The following is a 23,002-nucleotide window of genomic DNA, read 5'->3' on the forward strand; positions in this document are numbered from 1 at the left end:
ATGGGATGTCGCCGCCTCATGCTTGCAAGACCCGAGTGGTGGCCTGTCTGTGGTTTGACAGCTGACGGCTGTGTCACTTCTTGGGGGCTGCTGCTACCTGTCTACTCTACTGGACAGAGGGTGACGGAGGGTGCTTGCGTGTAATGATTGCATTATTCTGTGAGCAGGTCTGTAGGCTGTGCTGTGCGTTATTTGGACAGTTTACGAGTACTGAGCATGTCTACACATCACTGTGCTGCATTATTTAGGAGGATTCTGCAAGTGTGTACTGAAATTATTTTGTTAATTTAGGAGTTGTTTGCATGTCTGGAGAGCAATATTTAGAAGTAATTTACAGGTCTGTGGGCTATGTGAGATGGCCCCAAGCATGTCAGAGCATGTGTTTTGTATCAGTGTGATAAATATACTCCATGACTAAATAAATTGTTCCAAAATAAACAGAGTGCACTCCTTCCTTACTCTCCCCAGCAGCCCAGAGCAGGTTAAATCATTTTCGCGCCATTTTACCCCTACAGACAACCATGTTGGATTATATCACGTGAGGGATGACAGCACCATCTGGTGGCAGTACTGTGTACTAGGTCAGTTGGACTCTACATCTTGTGGTGAAGAGACTGCCTGCAAAATAAACACTTGTGTCCAGAGTCGTTTTTCTGCCATTTCCCCCCACCATCTTGGATTACTTCATGAAACGGACGATGGCGACCTCTGTTGGTGGCACTGAGACTAGACCTTGTGGTGAACACACTTTTTGCTGCCATGATGGATAACTGTTCCTGCATCATAACCTGACGTCATGGCCACCAACTTGGAAGACACCACCCTCTGTGCCTGTACTGTGTACTAGGTCAGTTGCAGTGTGGATCTCGTGGCGAGCACACTGGATAGTGGTGCTGCCTCTAATTGTTTAAATAAAGACTGGTGCATGATTTCGATGGTTGACGATTAAAACTTTGTTTGCAGAGTATTATTTTGAAAATTTACGAGTTGTTTGGCTCTCTGTACGTAAATGTATTGCATTATTTACGAGTGGTTTGCATGTCTGTAGGCTTTGCAATGCGTTGTTTTGACGGTTTACAATTAGCAGGCATGTGAGTAAACCATTATAAATGAGTTATTTAGGAGTAGTATGCTTTGGGGCATGTCAGAGCGTGTGTTCTGTATCACTCTGATAAATATACTCCATCCCTAAATAAATTGCTCCAAAATAAATAAAGTACACTCCTTCCTCTCTCCAACAGCCCAATGCAGCCAGAGTCCTTATCCCACCAGTCCCTAGAAAGAGATGGCGCCTGGGTGACTTAGGTTAGTGGAGGTGAGCTTTGTTTCCCACAAATTTCTTACATTGGAAGCGAAACCCCAAGTGGCCTTTGTTTACTGCCAAAATTCATACTTGGTACCAGTTGATAGGAGGAAGTGGCGGTCAGGTGACTTAGGTTAGTGGAGGTAGCCCAAGTGACCTATCGTCCCGTGATTTTCTTTGCTTAGTATAGACAACCGTGCTGAGATGCATTATCCTGTTGGAATTTGAACTTCCCGCCATTTTTCTGGGGAGGGTGTTAGGTTAGTGGAGGTAACCCAATTTATGTTCTTACGACCAAAATTCAAACTTCCCGTCAAAATTTTCCATCTTGAATGACATCATCACCGCCATCTTGGTCGATGTAATGCGCTTTTGCCAAGTGTACATGACGCCATCTTTGACGACGACATCGCCACTTTCTTGGATACATCTGGCAACAAAGCAGACTGTCCCAGAACAGCTTTCGCCAATACTTTTGGTCCCTTAGAAAAGGCCTCGAAGGGTCGACAATTCCTGACAGACTTCTCAGTGCAGAAGGACATGGTGATTAACGAAATGGGTTTATTCAACCTGAAACGGCGGTGGGGTGATTGCCTCGCTGCTCCTGGTGATATTGCCTGATTGCCATACCGATTCTGGACTGTAAGGACTTTGAACGCAAGCTTCTACATCCCACCTTATGTCTGCCCTCCAAATTCTGGCACAGAACGTGTAAGCACAGATGTTGCCACACAAAGAACTTCCATGAATAATGCAATTTATTATGAATTATCAACTGTTAAAGATTACAGGCATAATAAATGTTATAATTGTAATCAGTTGCAAGTCCTGATGTAGTAGATTGTTTGGATTAGACTAGATTCCAATTGTGGAAACTGATGCTAAAATAAGAAGCCAGAATGGATTTAATAACACTGTATAAGGTCCTGTTGTAGACACATAGCACAAATTATTCTATAGCATCGTCAGAAACTAAAGTTCACCTTAGGTTCTCTGGCTATTAATGTAACCAAGTCCAAATCACTCCTTTGGAAATAAAAATTCTGCACAACAACAGAGTCTCCTGCACATCACTCTAAAACAAACATTTTTACTCGTATAGTCATCAACAGTATCCCTTCTACACATCGCAAGGGTGTGTGCTGCTCGAAACATGTAAACCTTTAGAGTACAAGGTGTGGTTTGCACCACATTAAATAGGCGTGCTACCTCCATACTACTAATTTGAATTACCCCTTTTTCAAATGAATCTGCACAATTACTGCTTGATACATAACTGAAAAGTTTAAAGAAAGATATAAGAAGATGTACATGGTTCATACAAACAGAAGTTCATTATTCCAGCAATACGTCTCACAATGCAACTTCTATGAATGGTGTCAGGCTTCCAGTGGATGCTGCCACATGCTGCACTCCGTGGTGAGACCGCCGTGCTGGTAGCTAGTGGCTGGCCTCCCTGCCTGCCGATGGCAGGGCCCCGAGCTAGCTTAAATCGTTCGGGACCCTGCTATCGAGGCAGGGAGGGAAGCCTGGCGTCTGGTGACACGTGCACTGACACCCACGAGAAATATCACAGCAGCAGAGAGGGCTGCTTGGCCTTCTTCCAGAGTGGAGCTCGGTGTTGTTATCTTGCATGAAGAGCAGTTCAGACGTTGCGCTTGGTCATACAGGCAGCACTTACAAATTATCAAGACACTTTCATACCATTTTTCGACATAGAGGAAGATTTCGACAATGTAAGTCACGAAAGACGTAGAAATTCTCAGATAAACATTTATTTACAAGCTGTTCTCGGCTACGTGTTAGTGTAGCTTAGTCTGGTTGAGTCAGAAAGAAAGAAAAGAGAAAGCACTCGTTTCTAATAGGTGTGGAAACTGCATACGTGTACTAATCTTTGTCTCCCCCGTCTCTGTCCAACTTGTCCACCCCCTCTATCTACCCTCTCTGAATTTGGCTCCTCTTCCCCTTTTCCTCAATCCATCTTCTCCTCCTCCTCCTCTGTCTCCTCCTGACCCCTCTATCCTCCACCGTTACTCTGTCCATCAACTCCTACCCCCTTCCTTAGTCCATCTTCCCCCCCCCTCCCACTCCATCTGCTGCTGCCCCCTTTCTATGCCCGTCTCTTTTCCGATTTCTCTCCATATTCTCGCACTCTTCTGCCCGTCTCCTTTTCTCTCTGGGCTTGAGACTTCTTTGTTGTTGTTGCAAATTCAGATTCCGTCGTAGTATTCTAATAAGCAGATAACCCACAAATGCAACTATCAATATTGCACTATCCTAATTTTACATACATACTATACATTTTGAAAATATTTCATCTATGTCCTTCTGAATGTTCATTAGAGTACTGTGTAAAAATTTGAAGTAAATCGGTCAAGAAATTTTCGAGATTTTTGCTAATGACATTACCCCTTATATATTATATATTTTTGTGTATTACATACGTTAAAAATAGCTATATAAAAACGCGTGTTTTCGAATGCAACGGTATATCAAAATTTTGAAGCAGTCGGTGAAGTGCGTTCGGAGATTTGTGACACACAACAAACGAAGATTCACAATTTGTTATACAGATTCATCCTAACGAAATTAGGGCCATAAGACTCTTTCTCACACCATAAGGCAGTCTACATGTTCTACACTATCGTCATTAACTGGGATTATATTATAAGTTACATCAAAAATAGAATGCCAAATTTAGAATTAGTATGACATACATAGTGCAGAAAAGCCGCACACTTTATACTATGGCCTTGTAAGGAAGTGAATCGCCAACTATAAGCAGTTGAGACAAGAAGGGGGATATAAGATTTTGAAATGTGGTGCTATGGAAGAAGACTAGAGATGAGCCGGCCGTTGTAGCCGAGCGGTTCTAGGCGCTTCAGTCTGGAACTGCACGACCGCTACGGGTGCAGGTTCGAGTCCTGCCTGGGGCATGGGTGTGTGTGATGTCCTTAGGTTAGTTAGTTCTATGTCCTGGGGACTGATGACCCCCGATAGTGCTCAGAGCATTTGAAACATTTGAACTAAAGATGAGATGAGTAGACAGCGTCGCTAATGGGGAGGTACTGAATTTAACTGAGGATAAGAGAAATTTATGACACAACTTGACTAAAAGGGGGAATACTTTGATGGACAATTTCCAAAGCATCAAGCAATCGTCAGTTTGATATTTGAGGGAGGTGTGGGCTGTAAAAAGTGTAGAAAAATGGTTCAAATGGCTCTGAGCACTACGCGACTTAACTTCTGAGGTCATCAGTCGACTAGAACTTAGAACTAATTAAACCTAACTAACCTAAGGACATCACACACATCCATGCCTGAGGCAGGATTCGAACCTGCGATCGTAGCGGTCGCTCGGCTCCAGACTGTAGCGTCTAGAACCGCACGTCCACTCAGGCCGGCAAAAAGTGTAGATCAAGGCCAAGGAATGAAGGCAGTAAGCATGTTGAAGCGGATGTATGATGAAGTAGTTATTCGCTGATGCTTCCACCAGTAATGCTAGTGTGGAGAACTGCACAAAGCAGTGTTCGGAGTAAAGGCACAAGCGACAATAACATAACATAGATAGTGCAGAAAAGTAAAACACCGTTTGTATTCGTTAATGTCCGCCTCTATGGCCGAGTCGTCAGTGCTTCAGGCCGTTGTCCAGATTCGAATTCAGGTACTGTCTGTCAATCTCAATGACTCTATTTTTCTCTATAAATGATATGAATAATATACTGGTTGATCAAAAAGTCAGTATAAATTTGAAAACTGAATCAATCACGGAATAATGTAGATAGAGAGGTACAAATTGATACACATGCTTGGAATGTCGTGGGGTTTTATTAGAACCAAAAAAAAAAATTATAGTTCAAAAAATGGCCGACGGATGGCGCTTCATCTGATCCGAATAGCAATAATTAGCGTAACAAAGTAAGATAAAGCAAAGATGATGTTCTTTACAGTAAATGCTCAATATGTCCACCATCATTCCTCAACAATAGCTGTAGTCGAGGAATAATGTTGTGAACAGCACTGTAAAGCATGTCAGGAGTTATGGTGAGGCATTGGCGTCGGATGTTGTCTTTCAGCAACCCTAGAGATGTCGGTCGATCACGATACACTTGCGACTTCAGGTAACCCCAAAGCCAATAATCGCACGGACTGAGGTCTGGGGACCTGGGAGGCCAAGCATGACGAAAGTGGCGGCTGAGCATACGATGATCACCAAACGACGCGCGCAAGAGATCTTTCACGTGTCTAGCAATACTTTGTTTTTCTTTGGTTCTAGTAAAACCCCATGTCATTCCAAGCATGCGTGTCAATTTTTACCTCTCTATTTACATTATTCCGTAGTTTAGTAAGTTTTCAAATTTATACTGACTTTTTGATCACCCAGTATTATTAACTCTGCACAATCAGTTAATTCTGCATGTAAGTAGATCTGACAGTAAAAAAGGAATAAACATATTGCCAGTATTTACATACAGCCGACTAGTACAAACACTGTAACACATGCCCAGTCAGGTTATGTACTACGTTACAAAACAATCTTGCTTCGACACTGTAATGAATCGGTTAATGTGACTTCCCTCACAGGTAAAAGAAATAAAAAGCGAGCTTGTTTCTTAGAGCAGATAGTCGTTGTTAATGGCTATAAGAGTTCGCAAGTCACATACGTACATACTTAGATTAAGACAAAAAGTAACGGTCCATAAATGAAAACAAGCTACTGCATAAGGACAGTTGAAAAGACTAAATATAATGCTATGACATTCAGCTGTAAAATTTCACCTAAATCGGAATGTTTCAGGAAGTCCAGGGTCAAAAATATAATAACTGCTTGAAATTGCGATTACATCATAATGCAGGTGAAATTCTTAAGCTGAGGTGTTTGCAAAATTAATCGTAATGCTTTCAACAGATACTATACAGGCCGAAATGGATGCAGTTTCGGAATTACGCAAATGGAAAACGGCCTTCTTCATCGGATGGGACCGATGATCCCGCTGGTTGGTCCCCTCCCACAATTCAACCAAACAACCTCAGCGGTCTAGGTTGGGCTACGATGAGTCAGTGAATAAGTCAGTCAACAAATTGGCTTATACACTGTAAATAGATAGGTGAAATTTTTCATAAAATGAAAATTTCCATCGTGCAGTATTAAAATGATTTCACTTAAATGCACTACGCTAATGCAACCTTGAGTTTTCTATTTTTATCGTAATGTAAAGAATTTGATCAGAAAGCTTGAAAATTGCTATTGTCTCGTCGAGATAGAAAAAGGAATCAGATCCAGAGAAGATGTAAGAGAATACATTACAATGTAAATCAATAGGTGTCCTCGCCAATATTTGGTACAATGACTTACTCGGGGCCGCTGCAAAGTGCGACGAGAGAGAACTTTTCCCGAATGTGAACCAAGGTTGTTTTTCTATAGAATTTTTAAAACAATCATGCAATTGTGAAAACGCGGCGTTTGCAAGGTTTCAAGACAATTACTGCTACCCTCGCTTTTGCGTTGAATATCACCACAGCACGTGTAAATCATCAACGATAGAATAATAAAAGTATCGAATTTCATATACGAAGTTCTCGGGTACACCTTACAATCGGTACCTGGAAATTTATTTGCAGTTCAAAGTTTTCCTTAGCCTTTCCTTTTGATACCTTTCATGAGAACATTAATAAGTACAATATACAGGATTATTGGGTCTTATTTGAAGTTGAATGTAAAACATGAAAATTAAAAAAAAAAAAAAGCTTTCCGCAGGGGGACTGGACTCAGCAACCCTCGGCCCACCATTCTGTACGCTTTCCGCTGCCCCAGACGCATCCTGGGTACAGTGTTATGTAAATGCGTAATGGAACACTTGGCCATCGCAAGCTCCCACTTCTATCACTTTCATTCCTCTCCAAGACCTGCGTGTACCACAAACCTGGACGAAACCGGTAATGACGAGTACGCACGGTCCCCTTGCTAGTTTCTTTAAATAGTCAGACATGGCTGAATACGTACATGTAAGGGAAGCATGTGCGTGGGCTCTCTCAGGCGCAGTTAATGTCAAGGGGCCGAGACAGGCATCAAATGGTTCAAATGGCTCTGAGCACTATGGGACTTAACTTCTGAGGTCAGCAGTCCCCTAGAACTTAGAACTACTTAAACCTAACTAACCTAAGTACATCACACACATCCATGCCCGAGGCAGGATTCGAACCTGCGACTGTAGCGGTCGCGCGGTTCCAGACTGTAGCGCCTAGAACCGCTCGGCCACTCCAGCCGGCGACAGGCATCAGAACACGGTTCGACACATTACTTTTGTAACTTTATTTAGTACTCTGTAAATTTTTTTGCTAATAATAGTATCTTTACATTTTGTATTTTTTGTGTTACTTTTAGTTCAGCTGGCGATTGCTAATTGTCGAAACAGGTAAACTTGTTTAAATCTATCCAACGCAATGGAAACTATTGTGAATAAAAATGCACTTTCAAAAGTAGACAGCTTGCTACAGATAATCTAAAATTTCACCATCCTATTATTATCCTGAACTAGTATAGGAAAAATATGGAAAACCTAAAACTAGACGACCGGACGGGCATCTGCAGCCCCAACCTCTTGAGTTCGAGTAATGTTTCTTAAATACTGCGTTCGGTAAGAGGCTGAATAGTTTATGTTATAGAGCAGCAGTGTTGTTCTGCGTTTAGATTATTTCCAGCACCCCCCTCCAACCCCTATCCAACACCCACCCATGACTATAAAGAATAGAATTCCCATTTCTTTCACGCATCTCAGTGTTTAAGACGACATATCTCCCAGACTATGTACCATGTGGTGATAAAATCTAACAGGTATATTCATTGGTATAAGTGAATACTATCAGCAAAATATATGGTGAATGGTGTTAATAGTAAAGAAGTAATAAAACGTCATGTCTAGTGTTGAAGGTTTATTCCATGAACAGCGAAAATGTAGTATGCGATAGTCTGAGTAATTTGTGCACCGTAAGTTGCCCCACCGCAAGACTTACACAAAGTTTCTAACTTCAGTAACAGATTTGCTTTGTCAAACCTTCAATGTTAGGTCATACCTGTTAGTGACTAGACTATGATGTTACTTTAAATTTATAACTTCCGCCAGGAATTATGTGAAACGTTGAAAATCGATTTTTGTTGCTACTGGAAGCCATTAGACAGGCAACTTGCAACTACGACCGGGTGATCGTTTTAGCCACTCAGTAACACAGATCGTATGTTGTGGGAAACAGTGAACTGTGCTAGAGTTACTTAAAGAAATAGAGGAGGTGAGTCTGTCTTGGTGGTAAGTGGCTGTTCCATTGGCAGAGATAGCTGAAAAACATACAACGAATGTCATGCTGAAAGGTAATGCCTCCCGCCTCTGATTTTTGTTTTTGCGTGAAACGCATAAAGATTTTTAAATAAAAAAATCTTTATTAATATCCTACATATTCAGTCTTCCCGTCTACATATTTATTTCTCAATATAGTCTTCCTGACGACGAAAACATTTCTGTCAACGAGACTTCAGTTTGTTGATACTGTCACAGAAGACTGTTTGATTTTACTGACGAAGTCGGAGACTCACTTCTGCTTGCATCGCTTCGTCACTATCAAAGTGAAGTCCTCGAAGGTGCTGTTTAAGGTTTGCAAAGAGATGACAATCGGGTGGGGTCAAGTCTGGATTGTATGGTGGATGATCGATGACAATGAACCCAAGGCATCGGATTGTTGCAGATGTAGCAGCGCTCATGTGTTGTCTGGCATTGTCATGCTGAAGTAGGGAGTTCTTCTTGCGTAGACCAACTCTTCGAATTCGAAACTCTATTACAACATGTTTTATCTCACGCACAGACATAGTTACGTTACACACCGCCATGTTACACGCTACAATTTGGAGCCCTCTAGCGGAAAAACGTTGCAATTTGCGTCTGCGAAGTGGGAAATTCGACCGAGTAATATACATGAGATGTAATAACTTAACCGATATTGAAATAGAATGAAAAATTCAGAGGAATTACTTTCCAGTAAGCCCTCGTAAAATGTTAGGTCTCTGTGTATGATGGATGTCTTACGGAACCGTAATTGTATATGTAGTGAAACCTTCATGCTTGGAAACTGAACACAGGAATAATTTACACGTACAGGAGCATTAATGAGCGAAACAGGAGTGCAGTCTGAATCCTTCGCTCTGTGATATTCTGAAACTTCCTGACGTATTAAAACTGTGAAACTGTGTTATTTGAAGAATCCAAGGTAACGGCAACGTTCTCATTGTTGAGCTATCCAGGCTTAGCTCACGAAACGCCGTAATAGCTTTGCTTGGGAAGTGGAAGTAGTGGCAGAACTGAACCACTGAGGGAAGGGTTGTACCCGGATAGCTCAAAATGGCTAGGCTCCAGGTTCAGGCCTCAAGCTGTAATAAATGGGTATGACTGCTGGTGGTCTTGTAGCTGGAGCTCTTTTGGAGGAGTATTTGTTATGGGACTGGATATGTCTTCGACAAGTGGTTGGAGAGAAGTATTGTGAGAGGAAAAAGTGAATTTGACATCAGGTCGAACGGGGAGGTTACTAGACGCATAGGTGTACGATGAGATGATAAAAGCTGTGGGATACCTCCCAATACGTTGTCGGACCTCCTTTTGCCCGGCATAGTGCAGAAACTCGACGTGACGTGGACTCAACAAGTCGTTGGAAGTCCCCTGTAGAAATATTGAGCCATGCTGCCTCTATGTCGGTTCATATTTGCGGAAGTGTTGCCGGTGGAGGATTTTGTGCACCAACTGATCTCTCGATTATGTCAAGTAAATCTTCGATGGAATTCATGTCGGGCGATCTGCGTTGCCAAATCATTCCCTCGAATGGTCCAGAATGTTCAGCAAACCAACCGCGAACAATTGTGGCCCGCAGACATGGTGCATACAGGGTGTGGTAGATAAGTAATGAGACTCAGTCTAGAAAAACAAATTTATTGATCCAATTTGTGCAAAACGTTAATATTCTTCAAAGTACTCGCCTTGGGCGTCGACACAACGTTCCCAGCGCGTTTTCCAAGCTTCATAGGCCCCACTGTAGTCCGTTTGAGTTATCCCAGTTAGTGCCTTCGTGACAGCACGTTGGATGTTCGGAATATCATTGAAACGATGACCCTTCAGGCATCTTTTGACCTTCTGAAATAGGAAGAAATCAGGAGGACTCAAGTCAGGGCTGTATGGTGGCTGTGGCAAAACTTCAACTCCAATTCGGGTCAAGTAGGAGGTCACGAGGAACGCTGTGTGCGCCGGAGCGTTGTCGTGGTGGAGACGCCAGCGTTGAGCAAGGTCCTGTCGCTTCCGTTTGACGGCTCTGTGCAATCGCTGAAAGACTTCTTTGTAGAATTCGGCATTGACAGTCTTCCCCTGAGGGACAAACTCTTTGTGAATTAACCCCCGCTTGTCGAAAAACACAATCAGCATTGTCTTGATGCGGGACTTTGACATTCTTGCTTTCTTCGGCCGCGGGGATGCCGGTGTGTGCCACTCCGAGCTCTGGGCTTTCGTCTCCGGGTCGTACTGGAATGTCCACGATTCGTCGCCTGTTACTACGTTGTCTAAAAAGTGTGGATTATTTTCCAAATCATTCAACATCTCACGGCAAACGTCCACTCGTTATTGCTTTTGTTCGGCGGTGAGCACTCGGGGAACCAATTTTGCGCAAACTTTCCTCATCATCAAATCTTGCGTAACAATTTGGTGAACCGTAAATTTATTCACGGAGACCTCATCGGTGATCATTTTGAGACTTAAACGACGGTCGGAGTCCAGGAGTTCTTTCACTTTGGCCACCGTTTCATCCACACGACTCGTTGAAGGGCGTCCAGATCGTTCCATGTCTTCAACGGATTCCCTCCCGTTTTTAAATTCATTAAACCACCGGAACACTTGAGCTCTTGATAGGGAGTCTTCTTTGTAGGCCTCCGTAATCATAGCAAAAGTTTCCGAAGCAGTTTTGCCCAAGCGAAAGCAAAATTTGATTGTATACCGCTGTTCTATCGAGCGATCCATCTTCAGCGTTTTCACAAGTGTCACGGGCACACAAACAACGTAATACGCGAAGCTCGACCCTCACTGCACCAGAGCTCCGACGCGACTGCGAACCGGTTCTATTGTTAGCTCAGATCCCCCACCATGTGACGTACAGGTGGAGACCGCCCTGCGAGCGACTGGGGCGCCGCGCGGCGGCCAGTCTCATTACTTATCTACCACACCCTGTATACATCCATAAAAATTCCGGCATTGTTTGGAAACATGAATTTCGTGAACGGCTGCGAATGGTCTCCAAGCAACCAAACATGACCTTTTCCAGTTCTGTTGGATCAGAGCGCTCAGTCCATTCCATGTAAACACAGCCCATACCACTATACATCCACCACCGCCTTGCACATTGCCTTGCTGACAACTTGGGTACATGACTTGGTGGAGTCTGCGCCACATTCGAACCCTACCATCAGCTCTTAAGAATTGAAACTGGGGCTCACCTGACCTGGCTACTCTTTCCCAGTCATCTAGGGTCCAACCGATACGGTCCGAGCTCAGGAGAAGAACAGCAGGCCATGTCGTGCTATTAGCAGACATTCGCGTATGTCATCCGCTGCCATAGCCCATGAACGCCCAATTTCGCCGCACTGTCCTAGAAGATACTTTCGTACTACGTCCCACACTCATTTCTACGGTTATTTCACGCAGTGTTGCTTGTCTGTTAGCACTGACAACCCAAATGCTTCTGATCTCGGCTGTTAAGTGAACACCGTCAATCACTGCGTATGTCCCTGGTGAAACGTGATGCCTGAACATTCTTGACACTGTGGATCTCGGAATATTGAATTCTCTAAGAATTTCTGAAATGGAATGCTCCATGCGTCTTGCATCAACTACCATCCCGGGTTCACATCACGGAGGAAACCTTTTAACATGTATCATGTGAGTACCAATGATAGCTCCACCAAGGCACTGCCCTTTTATACCTTGTGTATGTGGTACTGGTGATATCTTGATATGCGCATGTAACTATACCATAACCTTTGTTACCTCAATGTGTACACAATATACACTGGTAAGCCGAACATCATGACCACTCCCACACGACACCGAATGCTGCTATTGTGGCTTGCAGGCAGACGGCGCGGTAACGAAAGTGCGAATCGATCACACTATTATTGCACCTGCGAGTGAGGGGGCCTCGTTCGGCTTTCGTGAGCTTTTATCGTGATATTTCACGAGGACACGCTGAAGCACTTGATAATATTGCACATACGTCTTCAAATATTTCACTCAGCGATACATCTTCCTTAGTCACTACTATACTTTTTTGCTGTAAAGTCACTGCGTTTTCCAGTAACGGCCACGGGAGGCCAAGTTTAATAGTATGGTGGTAGCGTAGTACATAAGTGGCGCAGAGACGAATGGGGAATCATTCTAGCGACGATACGAGTCACGCATGTGGAAATCCATTTACGTGAGCGACTTCTACAGTGGGTAGACACACGGCCGATTTGGTGGTGCAGAATATTTTATGTCTTACTATTTCGTGATGTGTGGAGGGAAGGTTGATTTTCAATTACTTTTTATTGTACTGAAATAAGTTTTCGTTGCAAACTTTCAAAGAAAACGTTTATTTCTTTCTATTTTGGAGAAATTGTAATCCTGTAGGGAAAATAATACCTCAATATTTCACATGCTGTATGCTCCATGAGAGGAAACTAAAATCACTACGTTTGGTATACTTGCGTTAAAATTATATTACACCGACATTAACAGCCCCCTTCCACGCCGCATCTCTTCAGAACTCAGGTACCTAGATTGACTCTAATTGAATGTCTTAAATATACATAGCCTGAAAGGCGATATTAGTATCAGGAGATAACGCTGCATAAAAACCAAATGCGCTTGCACCTTTCCCCTAAGAGCCCGTATAAGATGAGCACTACAAGCATTTCCCTACATAGCTACCCTTGAGCACAACTAAGACTTGGCAGCGTGGCTGCAAATATCTGATAACCCTCTGTCCGTCTATTTACTTCCACACGTGGCTTTGAATCGTTCTGCTAAATTCATTTTAAATTCCCTTTCCATTTCGATGGCCCGTGATACATAATCCTTGTGTAAGACGAGACAATGAGACAGAAAATTTAATTTCCGGACTCCAGGAATGCCGTACTTCACATAAGTAACAACTCTTCTTACCTTTAACATTGCGTTATGAGGCTATGCGACCAGTACTGCAATGAGAGAAATCTGATCTACCAGCGTTCTCGTTAGCTTAGTGGTTCCCACGTCTTGTGATGCAATGGTAGCATGAGTTCTCAATTCTAATGGCGGTACAGACAGTTGCTCTCTAGGTTCTCCCTTCTCATTTCACTTACTGGAGCTGCAAATTGTTCGAAGAAATACTTTAACAAAATCTGCCGAACATCTTTACACATTGCGCTTCTCACAATATCGACTCAGTGAGCTGTGTCAATGGTCATTGATGTCTGCTTTCTGAGTACCAAACATCTTTTGCACACAAACGTCCATCAAGAACTTTGCCTCGACCGTCAACGACAGGAATTTGAGTCTTGTTCGTCAGGTAGGACTTATATGTCGGGGGATTTCAGATCGATTCTGTAATCCTGGATTTCGGGAAGGCTTTTGACACTGTACCACACAAGCGGCTCGTAGCGAAATTGCGTGCTTATGGAATATCGTCTCAGTTATGTGACTGGATTTGTGATTTCCTGTCAGAGAGGTCACATTTCGTAGTAAATGAGGGAAAGTCAAAAAATGGTTCAAATGGCTCTGAGCACTATGGGACTTAACATCTATGGTCATCAGTCCCCTAGAACTTAGAACTACTTAAACATAATGACATCACACAACACCCATTCATCACGAGGCAGAGAAAATCCCTGACCCAGCCGGGAATCGAACCCGGGAACCCGGGCGTGGGAAGCGAGAACGCTACCGCACGACCACGAGCTGCGGACGACGGAAAGTCATCGCGTAAAACAGAAGTTATTTCTGGCGTTCTCCAAGGTAGTGTTGTAGGACCTTTGCTGTTCCTTATCTGTATAAACGATTTGGGAGACAATCTGAGCACCCGTCTTCGGTTGTTTGCAGATGACGCTGTCGTTTATCGACTAATAAAGTCATCAGAATATTAAAACAAACTTAAAACGATTTAGTAAAAATATCTGAATGGTGTTAAAAGTGGAAGTTGACCCTAAATAACGAATAGTGTGAGGTCATCCACATGAGTGCTAAAAGGAACTCGTTAAACTTCGGTTACACGATAAATGAGTCTAATCTGAAAGTTGTGAGGAAGGCTAATCAAAGACTGCGTTTTATTGGCAGGACACTTAGAAAATGTAACAGACCTACTAAAGAGACTGCCTACACTACGCTTGTCCGTCCTCTTTTAGAATACTGCTGCGCGGTGTCGGAACCTTACCAGATAGGATTGACGGTGTACATCAAAAATGTTCAAAGAAAGACAGCACGTTTTGTATTATCGCGAAATATGGGAGAGAGTGTAACAGAAATGATACAGGATTTGGGCTGGAAATCATTAGAAGAAAGGCGTTTTTCGTTGCGACGGAATCTTCTCATGAAATTCGAATCACCAATTTTCTGCTCCGAATGCGAGAATATTTTGTTGACACCGACCTACATAGGGAGAAACGATCACCACGATAAAATAAGGGAAATCAGAGCTCGTACGGAAAGATATAGGTGTTCATTCTTTCCGCGCGCTATACGAGATTGGAATAATAGAGAATTGTGAAAGTGGTTCGATGAACCCTGTGCCAAGCACTTAAATGTGATTTGCAGAGTATCCATGTAGATGTAGGTGGAGTAGTTATGAAATGAATATAGTTCCTCTGTGCTAGATCTATTTAACAGCAATTACGCACCCACGTAGACTATTGCAATCACCGCCGTTAGCAAGTTCCTTGCAATCTGTATAGCTTTAAAGACGGGCAGTTTTGTTGGTTTACATCTATATGAATACCTTAAATAACAGTTTTGATCAGTCTTAAGTACTCCATGAATCCATAAGTGGAGCTCAAAATGTGTGCTCTGTTGCTATAGAGCATGCATCGAAAGGTATTCACACAGTTCATAGCATAAATTTACCGTAAGAAAACAAACAACGACAATAAAACTCATTATACCACTGTTACTCACTGTGGCTTGACGAATACATACGAATTCCTGATGAAAAAACTGCAGGAAGAATAGCATCCAAAAGAAAGAAGAACGAGATAGAAAGCGTTAATAATAACATAAAATAACGTAGTGAGGTTTTACGACTGGATCACAAACCATGAAACTAATTTTGAGCCGTACTCACGTCTTGCATATCAGTGCATGGCAATATTCATCACTTAAAAAAAAAAAAAAAGAAAGCCGTCTGCCTCTGTTTCTGTCGAACGTGAAATGCAAATAATAACAAATAATAATACACATTTTTTGTGCAGCACCACTCAAGAATAGCAAAGCATTTCATACTCTCCAGAGCTTATGTCACAACCGAGTGGTGTTCATAAACAGACAATCTGCCGAGAACTTTTCGCATCTTCTCCACACAGAGGTCCCTCAATAACATTGCCTCCACCGCCAACGACAGGACTGTTATTACCGGAGTGTCAGCGACGAAATTCCCTATAAAAATTTAAGCAACGAGCAGTTTCGACCACGTTGCATTCAGCTGACATCTTGTTTACCGTCTCTCTCTCTTTTATGGACCTACCTCCATACCCAAATACATTTAATCCCTCCCCCACAAAATAAAAATCATATGTAACCCTACCTGGCTTTGCCACTTTTATCCTACCATAAAAAAATGAACTATCCCTGTTCAAGCGTTGTTCCTATTCCCAAAACATGTACCAAGGTGATAGGGTCTATAATTTTTTTAACAAGATTATAATTAGTAAATGTTTACAAATGAAATTTCCATAAACCAGAATGTCACAAAAAAAGAAAAAAATAAAAGAACGTCATTAAAAGCATAAATTGAAATAACTTTGTACACTACTCGCCATTAAAATTGCTACACCACGAAGATGTGCTACAGAAGCGAAATTTAACCGACAGGAAGAACATGCTGTGATATGCAAATGATTAGCTCTTCAGAGCATTCACACAAGGTCGGCGCCAGTGGCGACACCTACAACGTGCTGACATGAGGAAAGTTTACAACATATTTCTCATACACAAACAGCAGTTGACCGGCGTTACCTGGTGAAACGTTGTTGTGATGCTTCGTGTAAGGAGGAGAAATGCGTACCACCACGTTTCCGACTTTGATGAAGGTCGGATTGTAGCCTATCGCGATTGCGGTTTATCGTATCGCGACATTGCTGCTCGCGTTGGTCGAGATCCAATGACTGTTAGCAGAATATGGAACCGCTGGGTGCAGGAAGGTAATACGGAACGCCGTGCTGGATCCCAACGGCCTCGTATCACTAGCAGTCGAGATGACAGGCATCTTATCCGCATGGCTGTATCGGATCGTGCAGCCACGTCTCGATCCCTGAGTCAACATATGCGGACGTTTGCAAGACAACTATCTGCACGAACAGTTCGACGACGTTTGCAGCAGCATGGACTATCAGTTCGGAGACCATGGTTGCGGTTACCCTTGACGCTGCATCACAGACAGGAGCGCCTGCGATGGTGTACTCAACGACGAAGCTGGGTGCACGAATGGCAAAACGTCATTTTTTTTAGATAAATCCAGTTTCTGTTTACAGTATCATGATGGTCGCATCCGTGTTTGGCGACATCGCTGTGAATGCCCATTGGAAGCGTGTATTCGTCATTGCCATACTGCGTATCACCCGGCTTGATGCTATGGGGTGCCATTGGTTACACGTCTCTGTCACCTCTTGTTCGCATAGATGGCACTTTGAACAGTGGACGTTACATTTCAGATGTGTTACGACCCGTGCCTCTACCCTTCATTCGATCCCTGCGAAACCCTACATTTCAGCAGGATAATGCACGACCGCATGTTGAAGGTCCTGTACGGGCGTTTCTGGATACATAAAATGTTCGACTGCTGTCCTGGCCAGCACATTCTCCAGATCTCTCACCAATTGAATACGTCTGGTCAATGGTGGCCGAGCAACTGGCTCTTGATGAACTGTGGTATGGTGTTGAAGCTCCATGGGCAGCTGTACCTGTACACGCCATCCAAGCTCTGTTTGACTCAATGCCCAGGCGTATCAAAGCCGTTATTACGGCCAGAGGTGGTTGTTCTGGGTACTGATTTCTCAGGATCTATGCACCCAAACTGCGTGAAAATGTAATCACACGTCAGTTCTAGTATAATATATTTGTCCAATGAATACCCATTTATCATCTGCATTTCTTCTTGGTGTAGCAATTTTAATGGCCAGTAGTGTACATTATTTGCATTAATTCAGCTAAGAGAAACTTTCTTCAAGAAATGGTACAACTGGAGTTCCGTGTCGATTGCCACTGGCGTTTTCCAACAAATATGGTTCAAATGGCTCTGAGCACTATGGGACTTAACTTCTGAGGTCATCAGTCCGCTAGAACTTAGAACTACTTAAACCTAACTAACCTATGGACATCAGACACGTCCATGCCCGAGCCAGGATTCGAACCGGCGACGTAGCTGTCGCGTGGTTCCAGACTGTAGCGCCTAGAACCGCTCGGGCACCCCGGCTGGCCATCACCAGCAATGCCGTCTACAATATCTACAACAGACTCATGTTGCACTCCTAATACTTCAATTAACGCAACGTTTCGTGAATCAGCCGACCTCTTTCCTTTCTCACTGCTTGCAGCTCAGGTCATTATGTCTTATATACGACGATGTGCAGAAAGTCACACTGAGCCTGATCCTCCACAACTAGCGGGGAAATGTTTTCGTAGACCAAACCACTAATTGTGGAGCGTCATATCTCGGTGTGCGATCAAGAGCGTTGTGAGTGTTTTGCTGGTGCCACCAGCATCTAGTTCCAGTTTCTCCCCTTCACCTAAGATGTAGTCTGTGGTCACTCCCTCGAACCATGAAATAACACTGCAGTTCTTTCTCTAAATCCTCACACAAATGAAAAAATGGCGAACATCGAAATAAGTGTCCAAGGAATAGAAAAGCAACGGAAATCACTCAACAGAGGAAAGTCCACTGGACCTGACGGGATACCAATTCGATTCTACACAGAGTACGCGAAAGAACTTGCCTCCCTCCTAACAGCCGTGTACCGCAAGTCCACGGAAGGTTCCAAATGATTGCTAAAGAACACAGGTAGTCCCAGTCTTCAAGAAGGGTCGTCGGGCAGATGCGCAAAACTGTAGACCTATATCTCTGACATCGATCTGTTGTAGAATTTTAGAACACGTTTTTTGCTCGCGTATCATGTCATTTCTGGAAACGCAGAATCTACTCTGTAGGAATCAACATGGATTCCGGAAACAGCGATCGTGTGAGACCCAACTCGCTTTATTTGTTCATGAGACCCAGAAAATATAAGATACAGGCTCCCAGGTTGATGCCATTTTCCTTGACTTCCGGAAGGCGTTCGATACAGTTCCGCACTGTCGCCTGATAAAAGAAGTAATAGCATACAGAATATCAGACCAGCTGTGTGGCTGGATTGAAGAGTTTTTAGCAAGCAGAACACAGCATGTTGTTCTCAATGGAGAGACGTCTACAGACGTTAAAGTAACCTCTGGCGTGCCACAGGGGAGTGTTATGGGACCATTGCTTTTCACAATATATATAAATGACCTAGGAGATAGTGTCGGAAGTTCCATGCGGCTTTTCGCGGATGATGCTGTAGTATACAGAGAAGTTGCAGCATTAGAAAATCGCAGCGAAATGGAGGAAGATCTGCAGCGGATAGGCACTTGGTGCAGGGAGTGGCAACTGACAAATGTAATGTATTGCGAATACATAGAAAAAAGGATCCTTTATTGTATGATTATATGATAGAAGAACAAACACTGGTAGCAGTTACTTCTGTAAAATATCTGGGAGTGTGAGTGCGGAACGATTTGAAGTGGAATGATCATATAAAATTAATTGTTGGTAAGGCGGGTGCCAGGTTGAGATTCATTGGGAGAGTCCTAAGAAAATGTAGTCCATCAACAAAGGAGATGGCTTACAAAACACTCGTTCGACCTATACCTGAGTATTGCTCATCAGTGTGGGATCCGCACCAGGTCGGGTTGACAGAGTAGATAGAGAAGATCCAAAGAAGAGCAGCGCGTTTCATCACAGGGTTATTTGGTAAGCATGATGACGTTACGGCGATGTTAAGCAAACTCAAGTAGCAGACTCTGCAAGAAAGGCGCTCTGCATCGCGGTGTGGCTTGCTGTCCAGGTTTCGAGAGGGTGCGTTTCTGGATGAGGTATCGAATATATTGCTTCCCCGTACTTATACCTCCCGAGGAGATCACGAATGTAAAATTAGAGAGATTCGAGCGCGCACGGAGGCTTTTCGGCAGTCGTTCTTCCCGCGAAGCGTACGCGACTGGAACAGGAAAGGGAGGTAATGACAGTGGCACATAAAGTGCCCTCCGCCACACACCGTTGGGTGGCTTGCGGAGTATAAATGATAGAGGTAGATATTTTGCGAGGGAAAGGTAATACCATCCAGACGCGGGTGGGTTCGAGGTTCACTCACGTGAGGTGTGGCAGGGAGGTAAGAAGCTGAAATCTTCTCTGTCCGTCGCCAGACGCCGGACAACGACGCGCACGTGAAGTGATGTTCGTCAGTGTCCAGGACGCGAGGGTCGCGGCAAAGTGGGGAGTCCGTTGCTCCATTAGCGTGGAACCGATGTCTCGCCGCATCTGAGTTGTTACCACGTCGCGCACGGAAGTTGGCAGAAAGTGGAGGTGCATAATTTTCCACACTCGTGGCTAATTGATAGTCGGGTACTTGGTTTCAACCACATTACTTGGAACTTACTGCAGAAAGTGGTGTAAAAATCTTTTGCTTTTGGCGGGAGTGTTGGTGTCAGATCCGAGGTCACATAGCTACATTCCAAGATGAACGTCTTTATATGGGAGAGCTGTGTCGCGACGTGTGCCGTCGACACCGGCAGGATGTGACAGAAAGGCATCAGGAACTCCAATACACGACCCATGAGGGAGGCGTGTTGACTGGTCCATCGTTTCCACATAACGCTCATACAGGGTCAAAAGTATTTAAACCGACAAACTCTGGGAGGTTGTAGGGGACATCAAAACAAATATTTTTCCCTACTGTTATTTTTTCCTATGAGGAGTATTTAAACCGGTAGAGGAAGATTTCTCTGGCGGCACATTAACTAAACCAACAAACACTTCTCCATTTTTTTATGACCAAGAGACAACACGTTAACACAACCCAACTTCAATTACAGTAGATTTTCAAAAATGCCTCCATTGACACGTAAACAGAAGTTACAAAAATGGTTCAAATGGCTCTGAGCACTATGGACTTAACTTCTGAGGTCATCAGTCCCCTAGAACTTAGAACTACTTAAACCTAACCTAAGAACATCACACACATCCATGCCCGAGGCAGGATTCGAACCTGCGACCGTAGTGGTCTCGCAGTTCCAGACTGTAGCGCCTAGAACCGCACGGCCACTCCGGCCGGCCAAAGGTTACACCGTCGGATCATGTTCTGTCTGACACGAGCAAAAACCCCAGGAGTATCCTGAATTGTTCCTGCTGCTGCTACTACTATCCGGGCAACCAGATCCTCTTCTGATTCAACAGGAGTTGCGTAAACAAGGTTGTGCATCTCTCTGCACACAAAAAATGTCCAGAGGCGACATATCTGGGGATCGAGCAGGCCATGGTACAGGACCACCTCTGCTAATCCACGTTTCTGGGAACCGTCGGTCCAGGAATAGACGTACACGACGACTGAAATGTGCCGGCGCCCCGTCATGTTGGAACCACACGAGTTGTCTTGTAGGGAGCGGGACGTCTTCCAACAATTCTGCCAATGCTCTGGCAAGAAAAATGTAATAGTGCCTGCCATTTAATGGCCTAGGTAGCAGATACGGCCCAATTAAACAGTCCCTAACAACACCGACACACACATTAACGAAGAACCGCACTTGATGGACGCTAGTAACTGTGTCATGTGGGTTATCCTCACTCCAAACATGCAAATTGTCCATGTTAAAGACTCCATCACGCCCGAACGTTGCTTCATCGGTGAACAACACAGAGGATGGAAATGTAGGATGCATTTCCAGGTACCACTGCGAAAACTGTGCTCTGGGTGGATAATCAACTGGTTCCAAGTTGTAGACACGCTGTAAGTGAAATGGACGTAACAATTGCTCTCGAAGGACTGTGCTTACATTCGTCTGATTCGTCCCCATGTTACGTGCAATTGCACGAGTGCTGACTGAAGGATCCCGCTCCGCATGCTGCAAGACAGCTGCCTCAAATTGCATCGTCCTTACCGTGCGACGGCGTCCCTATCCATGTAATCTGCTAAATGACTCCATCTCACGCAGACGTTGGTACACAGCAGCAAAGGTCGTATGATGCGGGATACGGCGATTAGGATATTGTTGTTGATAAACCCGCTGTGAAGCTCGTCCGTTGTGGTGCGTTACGTTGTACAGTGTACTCACCCCAGGTGTATCACTCCATTAGTAAACAGAGACAATGCACTACTACACTGGTGGACATCAGTTGCCTACAACTGAAGAGCGTAATACGGCCTCTAAAAACTGAAGAGCGTAATACGGCCTCCACCGGTTTAAATAATCCTCATAGGAAAAAATGACATTAGGGAAAAATATTTGTTTTGATGTCCCCTACAACCTCCCAGAGTTTGTCGGTTTAAATACCATTCACCCTCTATACAGGGCAGCTGCCTGTGTACGTACGTTAACAAGTCCCAGACCTCCATCAGGCAGTGGGAGGGTGAGAGTGTCATAATGTATTTTGAATATGCGTTAGAGCAGGGGCGCAGATGTAGCATAACAACTCGAACAGAAGAAAGGTTTCCTCCAGGAAGTGCCGCTGCCTATAGTGTTGCGTGATTGTGCAGACAGCCGGACTTCGCATGTTGGCAGCGTGGCTACTTTATTTGTCAAATGTGGTTGCTAAGGCGCACCGCAAGCATTGCTAAAACAAAGAAAACAAAAAGTTGAAAATGTCGAATTCAAGCTCGCCAGGTGGTACAGATAACACAACTCGATGCGACTGTAGTTCGTAAAGCGAATTTCAGTTTTCGTTGGTACTTCCTCTGAATGAATTGTCCGCAGTTACTGTACAGTCAAATATGTAACTCGTTTAATATGCATAACAACTACCATTTTCTCTTTCGGTACCATAACTTTTGAAAATGGAGATAAGACTGAATTAATGTTCATTATGTTTAGCGCCTAATGTTAAGCAGTATGTACACCCGGTTTTGCTTCGTGAAATCTGACCGTGAACTGTGTAAATGGGACAAAGACTCACACGAAATAATAAAAACAGGCCAAAATGAAACCCACGGAACTGTGAAAGAAACTATCCGTAAGATTTACTGTGCAAGGTAGCCACAGAGTCCCATTACCTCCTATTAATAACCAACCCCTTAGGTTTTCTTAAGATATGAACCATGTAGAGCTGCTAATGGGAGACAGGGACCTCAGAATCGCAGCTGATATGAACATTGCTGATTTGAAATCTTCTACATAG

This window comes from Schistocerca piceifrons, chromosome 2, assembly GCF_021461385.2.
Source record: "Schistocerca piceifrons isolate TAMUIC-IGC-003096 chromosome 2, iqSchPice1.1, whole genome shotgun sequence".
NCBI lineage: Eukaryota > Metazoa > Arthropoda > Insecta > Orthoptera > Acrididae > Schistocerca > Schistocerca piceifrons.